Source organism: Panthera uncia (genome assembly GCF_023721935.1).
Source record: "Panthera uncia isolate 11264 chromosome B3 unlocalized genomic scaffold, Puncia_PCG_1.0 HiC_scaffold_1, whole genome shotgun sequence".
In the NCBI taxonomy this organism is placed as follows: Eukaryota; Metazoa; Chordata; class Mammalia; order Carnivora; family Felidae; genus Panthera; species Panthera uncia.
Genome location: NW_026057582.1, coordinates 123,147,274 through 123,156,727, shown reverse-complemented (window position 1 = coordinate 123,156,727; position 9,454 = coordinate 123,147,274). Strand labels below are relative to the sequence as shown.

At 38.7% G+C, this 9,454-nt stretch overlaps 1 long non-coding RNA gene across 1 annotated transcript; it reads right to left on the bottom strand.

Moving 5' to 3' along the window:
* Window positions 1-200: 200 nt before the first annotated feature.
* LOC125910228 (uncharacterized) lies at window positions 201-7,996 on the bottom strand. Its single transcript, XR_007453897.1, has 3 exons — window positions 7,911-7,996; window positions 2,162-2,321; window positions 201-1,814 (listed from the first exon to the last, which is right to left on the bottom strand). It is a non-coding gene; the product is annotated as an uncharacterized LOC125910228 (long non-coding RNA).
* Between the last annotated feature and the right edge of the window lie 1,458 nt (window positions 7,997-9,454).

Here is a 9,454-nt window from a genome sequence, read left to right as displayed (position 1 = left end):
AGGATTAGCCATAAGCATAACAGATATATCCACATTAATCATTGTGTGAAATTTCTCAATATACAGTTTTTAAAGGTCCAAAGTAATAACCACACTGAATTAGGTAATTTGCTTAGAGGTGCATGTGAAAGGAAAAGAAAACATGCATGAGTAGTATGAACCACTTGGATAATTACAAACAACTGAACAGCTCAAGAAAATTTCATAAGCACATTTTTAATGACTGATTGGATCCTAGGAAGCAGTTAATTAGCTAACATTTGCTTTTCCCATGCCACCTCTCTCAAACCTGTGAGATTAATAAAATCTGAATTGAAAAAAAAAAAAACACCTCTTGTTTCTCGTGAAAGAAAGATGCCCTGCTTTATCCAGCCAGATAAAGGGATGTTGTTGCCAGCTTCAGGAGGCAGGGATCCTTCAGGAAACCAGCTCCTTGGCCTCTTGTGCATTTAGGGCTGGCTTTCCCACGGTGGCTTCCTGGTTGCTGGATGCAGCACTGAGGCCAAGCCAGCTGGGCGGGCACATAAGTAGGCAGCTGGTTCCCCTCTGCGCTTTTTCCTTTCCTGATGCATGTGATTCTCACCCGATGTGCAGGGCTTTCTCTCTTCCTTGAATCACTTTCTCACGCACAGCACTGGTACGTTTGCTGTCCAACATGTTTGTATTTATAAAGTTGCTACTTTCCCCTGGTGTTACAGGGTGTGTTCTGTTTTACCTATTCTGTTTCTTCCTTCACCAGGCTTTGTGCCTCCTTTTGTACAAGTGAGGTCAAACTTGTTTATTCCCTGGAATGCCATTCTTTCTTATTTTCTGTTCAAGGCTTCTGAAAGCTCCACAGAGCTGCCAAAACATCTCATGCACATGCAAGGAAAGCACTTAGAGGATCCGGGACTGAAGTTTCCTTTAGTATTGAGCTTCTGAGGGTATCTTCTGAGAGAACTAGGGACGAGTTGGTCAAATTCTCTTCTTAGCAGGGTTGTCACATATGCCCTATATGATTCACAAGTTTTCATGGAATTAGAGTAGCAATTGGTCTTTTAATGGTCTAAGACAAGTGGATAGAAGTGAGAGTTCTGGTTGAGCATAGGTTTTACTTATTCGAATGGTTTTCATACTAAGAAAGGCAATGATCATCATACCTTTTTGTCCAGGTGAGAGAGAGAAAGTCCAGGTAAGAGAAAGCATTGCCCATGTACAAAGGACAGAGCATCTGACTTTCGTATTCCCTCCAGGGAGAAAGATACTTTACATCAATTCTTAATTTCTGAAAATATTTTTTGGGGGAAGTATCACACTTACTGGACTATATGAACTGAAAAAAACTAGTGTTGCTGTTCTTCTCCTTCTTCTTCTTTTACAGTTAAGATTTTCTTTTTTCTACCAGATGGGCAGCTTCCAGAAGGTACACATGGAAATCTGGTCAGCCAAATTAGTGAGTGGACTGAGCCCCATGGTCAATGAGGTGACATGTCTCACCTGAATCACTCTCACATTTCTAGATTTTTTTTCTCTAAATTTTATTAAGTTTCACGATCCTTGTATAGTTCTTGTATATAATTTCATTGTTCCCGGTTGTCGTATTTAAGAAACTGTAGGAGCTAAATTCAATTCAGTATAGTGTAGTAAAGATATGACATCAGGGTAAGGGAGACTATGTCAAAGTTTGGGCTAGATCAATAAGCAAGTTATGTATGTCTTCCTTATTAATCCATTGCATGTGTCTGAAAGGCTATTTTGGGGGTGGGGGTGGGTGTTGCCTTATTTTTTATTGTAGATCTTGTCTTCAGTGTTGTATATGGAAATGAAAAATGAGCCTGTGAAGCAAGGGAGAAGAACTTAAAATAACATACCATAAAATAATTATACTTTTGTAGATGTTAACTTATTTTGCATTTTTTTGGTGAATATCCTGCATTGAGTTATACATACTGCACTATGATTAACTCAGAGGCAATTTTCACAGTATAGGTTGATATGTTTTGATATGGTAGATCTCTTTGAGAGAACAGGTACTTGTTCTTGCTCGTGAGTGGGAAGATACAGTTTTGAAACCACTGGATCACAATGCATGCACAATTGACTTTATTACCTATTTTTGATTTTGCCCTTCTCTCAAAAATAGTTGAGGGCCAAGGCTATTTATGCAGCCCCCAAAGCCTACCTTTGTCTGATGTCTCTGGTACAGGAAGCCAGGAAGCAGCAGGAACAACCAAAGCCCCCATTTCCTCAAGATATTTTGCTGCTGTTAAAGATTCATTCAACATTAGAGTGGTTTTTAAATGGAGACCTCCACTTGTCCTAGAAGTCACAGAATTGTGTCACTTAAAGAAAAAGAGAGCCAAGTTAGGAAATTTATTGTCTTATGAGCAGATGCTCTGGGAAACTCAGGATGCTCCAGTATATGGACATCTAATAAATGAGGAACCAGGTATTTCTTTACATGTTACTTTCAGGATGGGCTTTCTATTTTCCTTCCAATATGTGTGTATGATTTATGATTTAGAATTCTTTCATATATTAATCATATTTTATAGCTGAAAGTTTGCCTAACTCAGCCCTGCCTTTCTGCAGGTGAAGAGGCTGAGACCTAACCAGTGAGAAGTCTTCCAGGACCCAGAGGAAAGAAATTGGTGGCAGAGGAAGGATGAAATTGTGTTCCATAAACCATATAGCATAAGGATGTTCATTAATCACCTAAAATATAAACAAAAATCTTTGTGACAGTGGCAGAAATCATTATTTCAACAGTAGACTCTCCTCCACTTTAGTTTAACTTTTTAATTAAAAAAAATCTTTCTGTTGGGGCACCTGGGTGGCTCAGTCGGTTAAGTGTCCAACTTTGGCTCAGGTCATGATCTCACGGTTTGTGTGTAAGCCCCATGTCAGGCACTGTGCTGACAGCTCAGTGCTTGGAACCTGCTTTGGTTTCTGTGTCTCCCTCTCTCTCTGCCCCTCCCTGCTCACGCTCTCTCTCTCTCTTTCAAAAATAAACACTAAAAAAAATTTTTTTAATTCTTTCTGTTGCTATTGATCCAGAAAGTCTGGGTGCCCTAACTGCATCTACTTGATGGTTCTCATTACTGTTTTCTTAGTCTTCTTTTCTGATTTCATCTCATTACACTTCAGAAGGAGCATCTTATTAAAGATTCTTCAGCTTGACCTTCTTCAGGTTCTTTTTTAAATGGGTTTATAAAGACATAATTAACATATCATAAAATGCACTTGTTATCATAAAATGCACTTGTTTAAAGTATACAATGTCTTCTTAGCATACTTCAGAGTTATGCAGCCATCATTATCTAATTTTATCACATTTAATCACCCCAAAAAGAAATCATATACCCTTTAGCAATCACTCCCCATACCCCACCTTCCCCACAACAAAACTGTGTTCCACAGAAGCTGTAGCGTGTTACGGTCCCACCAGCAACATAGGAGGTTTCTCTGCATCCTTGCCAAACTTGATATTATCTGCCTTTTTGTTTAAAGCTATTCTGGTGAATGTGAAGTAGTATATATGGTTTTGATTTTGCATTTCCCTAATGACCAATTGTGATGAACATCTTTTCATGTGATTAGCCATTCTTACATCCTCGGAGGAGACATGTCTACTTAAATCCCTTGCCCAGTTTTACAATTGGATTTGTGTCTTCTTATTGAGTTGCAAGAGTTGTTTATATGTTCTGTATATATGTCCCTTATCAGATACATGATTATTTGCAAATAATTTCCCCCAGACTGCATAGATTGCCTTTTCACTTTCTTGAGTCTCCTTGAACACACACAAATTTTTAATTTTTATGAAATCCAACTTCTCAACCTTCTTGTTTATCACCTGGGATTTTAGTGTCTTATCTAAGAAATCATTGACAAATGGAAGGTCATGAAAATTTGCTCCAATGTTTCATTCTAAGAGTTTTTGAATTTTAATTCTTACATTTGGGTCTATGATCCACTTTGAGTTAATTTTGTATGTGGTGTAAGGTCAGGGTCCAGTTCATTCGTTTGAATGAGGATATCCATTATCCCAACACCATTTGTTGTTATTCTGCTGAATTATCTTGGTCCCTTTTTTGAAAATCTGTTAACCATAGATGCATGGATTTGCTTTTGCACTCTCACTTCTACTCTACTGCTCTGTATGTGTATCAGTTTACTAGAGTTGCCATAACAAAATACACAGACTGGGTGGCTTAAACAACAGAAATTTCCTCACAATCTGGAGGCTAGAAATCCAAGACCAAAGTATTAGCAATAGTGTAGTTTCCCCTGAGCCTCTCTTCTTGACTTGCAGACAGCTGCCTTTCCACTGTGCCCTCAAATGGCCTTCTTTCTGTGTGCACATATCCCTGGTGTTTCCTCCAGGGATGAAGAAGGATGATGTCCTTATGAGGGCATTAGTCTTATTGGATTAGCAACCCACCCTAATGGCCTCATTTTAACTTAATCCATTTAAAGACCTTATTTCCAAAATCAGTCACATTCTGAGGTAGAAGGAATTGGGACTTAAACTTATGAATTTGAGGAGGAGGGAGACACAATTCAGCCCATAACAATATGTCTTATGTTTGTGCCAGTACCTCACAGCTTTGATTACAATAGTGTTGTTCTGACATTATTGTGGAAGTATGAGGAAGTGGGAGTCCTTCAACTTTGTAATTCTTAAAGAGTGTTTTGGCTATTCTGGGTCCCTGGAATATCCTTATGAATTTTAGGATCAGCATGTCAATTTCTATTAAAAAAAATGCAGCTGCGATTTTGATAGGTAGTGTCTTCAATCTTTTATATATATTTATATATATATTATATATGTATACACATTTGGTTTGCTACTATTTTGATAAGGATTTTTGCATCTGTATTTGTAAGAAATGTTGGTTTGTAGTTTTCTAATAATGTCTTTGGCTGGTTTTGGTATCAAGACAGTACTGGACTCAGAATGAGCTGGGAATCGGTTCTTCATTGTCTGGAAAAGTTTGTAAAGAGTCTTAATTCTTTTGTAAAGAATTTTGGTAGAATTCACCAATGAAACCATCTGGACCTGGATTTTCTTTATGGGAAGTTTTTAAACTAAGTCAATCTTTGTTTCTTTATATTTTCTATTTCTTCTTGAAATGTGTGTTTCTAGGAACTTTTCCATTTCACCAAATTTACCTCATTTGTTGGTATACAGTTGTTTATTGCTCATAGCATCCCCTTATAAACTTTTTTTTTCCTTTTTAAGGTTGGTAGTGATATACCCCCCTTCATTCCTGATTTTTTGAATTTTATTTATTTTGAGAGAGAGAGCATGCAAGTGGGGCAGAGAGAGAGAGAGAGAGAGAGAGAGAGAGAATCCCAAGCAGGCTCCGCACTTTCAGCACAGAGCCCGACATGGGGCTCAATCTCACAAACTGTGAGTTCATGACCTGAACCAAAATAAAGAGTCAGATGCTTAACCTACTGAGACACCCAGGTGCCCACATTCCTCATTTTTTTTTTAATCAATATGGGTGTTCTTTCTTGGTCAGTGTAGCTGTCAATTTTATTACTTCTTCAAATTCTTGGATCATCGTTGATGAGTTTTCTTATTTCACCTGTGCAGGTTTGCACTTATTTCTTTCCTCTGCAGATCATTCTTTCGGGAGTTGCTGGTAAGGTATTAGACTGGAACAAGTGGTGAGAGGCCCAGAAATTTCTGGCACGGCTGACTTTGCTTTTATAAGCCATTGTGAATCAAAGAACACACTGTTTACGTGTCTCCTGAGGCACCATGAAGCAGTCTCTAGGAGCCCAGGCTTAAAAGGGAGCAAAACTGCTCAAGGCCTCATAGCATTTGACCTGCCTGTAAGGCTTCTGCTGTGGGCAATTAGTCAGCAGCCTGGGGCAGGTTTTTGGAGAACTAGCCTCAGAAAGAAGACAGCTGCAGGCTCTCAGAAGGGAGACATGGGTTTCTGACGGCTGAATATCCACAAGTAAATGATCCTGGGTCTTCCCAGGCCTTGGAAAGGGGCAAGCCTTCTTCTTATCAGGAGCCTAAGTTCTCATTTTCATCTCAGGGAGGAAGAAGCCCTGTACTAACTCTCTTCTCTGCAGACTTTGAAGAACCCATGGTCTTTGTGTACTCTCCAGCCTTGAAAGCATGCCTGCTTCAGTTGTTAATTTAACTCAAAGGAGGGAACCAGGAAGAAGAGGGAATGAGAAACAGAGGACCTGTGCAAAATTATCATTTCTCCAGGATTCCTACAGCCACCTCTAAAGTACCTCGGAATATTATTTCTGGTTTTCTGTTTATAATTGTTGTCTCCTTCAGGACCACTAGTTATGCATAGGTGGGATCTTTCTTGTCTGCCTTCATTATTTCTGTATTTCGTTCCAATTCCCTTCTTTTATTCTTAACCCATTTCAATTTGCTCAGTTTTCTCAAAACTTATCTGTCTTATCCCTCTCTGGGTATTAGTTTTGTCCATTCTCCTTCTTGGTTCCCTTGCCCTGTGAGTTACCTCTGTTACAGGCTAAAGTGAAATCTAGAAGAAAAGAATGAGGCTTCTGTCATCTTGACCAGTGTGGCCTGTAGGGAAATGCTTTGGGTTAAATAGGAGAACACAGCTACTCTAGAATAGCAAATGTTTTCAAATATGTTCTAAGTCATCTGAAACTTCTTTCTGCAGAGGTAAATCACCAGATTAGCTCACATGTACATTCTATATGGAAAAACAGTCTTTCCTGATTTTTACTTTGGCCTTATTGCCAGCAATTAAAATCATAAGTGCATTCCTCAACCACAGAATATGCCAAGAAACAATAAAAATATCAAATTATATTCAGATAACATCTGATTACATTCAGTAACCTTACAGGTAATATTAACTTTGTCTAGCCCCCTCCTTTTGAAACAAAGTCTCATTCCTTAATACCCTCTTTTCTTCTGCTTCATTGGGTTTGGATATTGCTTGGTCAGAATTTTTTCAGTTCCAAGTGAGGAGAACCAACTGGAAGCAGATAAAGCGAAAGGACATCTGACTTGCTTCAGTAAGTAGTTATCCCTAGTTTGACCTTGAACTCAGGATCCAGGAGTTGGCAGCATTAGGATTTCTCCATCTCTTAGATCTCCTTTGAGCTGGCTTCACCATGAAGCAGGTTATGCCCAAGCAAAGGCAAAGGAGGCTAGGCTTCCATCACTGTTTAGCTTGTTAGCTCAGGGAAAGAGAACCTATGTGAGCTTCTGAAAGGATGCTGAATAGACTTCCGAACCAGTCTCTGTGGCTGCCCTGAATCATGTGCACTCAGGAAAGAAAGGTAGAGCCTTACTAAGGTCTCCTAGAGATGGGAAGCAGTTCCTAAAGGGAAAAGATGCAGAACAAGTGGCAAAAACAAGCAAACAAAAAAAATTTTTGGCCACCACTGAGAGACCTTGTGTATTTGCAATTTTATAACTTAACAGACCTTAATGATTTTATAAGTAAAAGGCTCCAGGTAACTGGAAGGTTTATATTTCTTGAAAAGAGTCTGAGAAGGTGCTTCTGGGCCAAATGGCTGCAATGCTTGGAAAGAGCTATCTCATCAAACTGCACCTCTCCACCACTACCCCCCACCCCCGCCTCTTCCACCAGTCAAGGACAGCTCTCTTGCCACTTAAAAGTATCCTTTCAAGAGAGATAAAGTGTTATCATGTAGTCCTGCTGTGTGATTTAACCCGTATGGATCTTTGTTATGAATGGACACAAGGGATTTCATTACAACCATTAAAATATCTGGAATCGTTTTCCTCCTGTCTACTCACCAAAATAGTATCTGCCTCCCCCGCTCCAACTCCTTTGCTCACATACTGCATACGGTCCCACTTTCTTTCACTGGAAAAGGCAGTGAAGCTGCTCATATATGATGGCTGCATGCTTTTATCATTGCTTTTCTCCCCCAAAAGCCCTTACCTGCTTTTTGCACTAGGTTGCTGGCAGAAAATTTTAAATCTTTGTCTGTTTCTGCAAGAAATACCAGGGAGTGAAGAGGAGAACCTAGTAAATAAAGATGATTAGAGATTGCTGGCAGTCATTTGCTACCAAGGAGATGAAATAAAGCAATTAATTACTCAGACATCTAAAGAGCAAGTGATAGTAGGCATTTCTTTGTTCAATGCATTTGAAATCTCAGCTAGCTTAATTTTTGCCTCAAAGAATTTTTACTTTTTTGTCTAGTAATAAAAATATTAAGGTCATTACCATAAACCATTTGAAAATGTTCTTTTTAAACCACTTGTCTTTATTACTTCATTGGCTGAACAAAAAGTCATAAATGTCGTATTCAAGTCACACTGAATTTGCTGAAAATTTGAATGTGTATAACTGCTACGGCATGGTGTCACCATGAAGTCAAAATCATTGAGAATGTATTTCTCATTTATCTCCCAAGCAACACAATCAACATTAATTTCATTTTTAAAATAATTTTAATAGCACCTTAATATGTTTTTTCCATACTTTTTTCTAATTTTTGTATGTACTTGTGTTTCACTGCAGTAAACATCTTTCTATATACAGCTTTGTAAAGTCCTCAGACACTTTCCTTAACATACACCCTCTGGAAAGAAGCAATCTATTATCAACTACCCTGTCCCACCTTATGCGAGGTACTTGGCAAACCTCTCATCAGTTCCCTAATGCCTGGATTATTATAGTAGTCCCCCCCTTATCTGTGGTTTCACTTCCCACTGTTTCAATTACTCTTGGTCAACTGTGGTCTGCAGGCAGATGATCCTCTTTCTGACATAATCTCAGAAGGTCAATAGCCTAATGCTACATCACGATGCCTGCATTATCCCCCTCACTTCATCTTATCACATAGGCATTTTATCATCCCATATCAGAAGGGTGACATTTTGAGGGAGACTACATTTACATAACTTTAATTACAGTATATTGTTGCAATTGTGCTATTTTACTATTATTATTTTCAGTCTCCTACTGTGACTAATTTATCAACTTTGTCATAGGTATATATATGTATGTATAGGAGAAAACATAGTATATATAAGATTCAGTACTGTCTGCAGTTTTAGGTATCCTTTGAGGGTCTTGGAATATGTTCCGCGTGGATCAGGGGAGACTACAGTAATCTCATTTCATTGATTTGGAAACAGAAAGGAGTGTCAGTAGCTGCCTTGATATCACACAGGTTCCTAATCTAGGTCCATAAGGCTCCATAACTTTGCTTTTTTAAGGACACCATGTTTATGTTCTGTCTGCTTTAACATATGGTTAAGAGGAGTCTCTGAAGGTGCACTGTCTTAATTCAGAACCGCCACTTACTTGCTATAGGACAGTTAATATTTTCTCTGTGCCTGTTTCTTCCTTTGTGAGAAGAGAAACATAATAAACACACAGGCCTCACAGGGTTGTTGTAGTGACTGAAGTAATATATGTACACCACTTAGAATAGTCTGACCCTTTGCAATAATCATTAGCTGTTGTTTGTATGT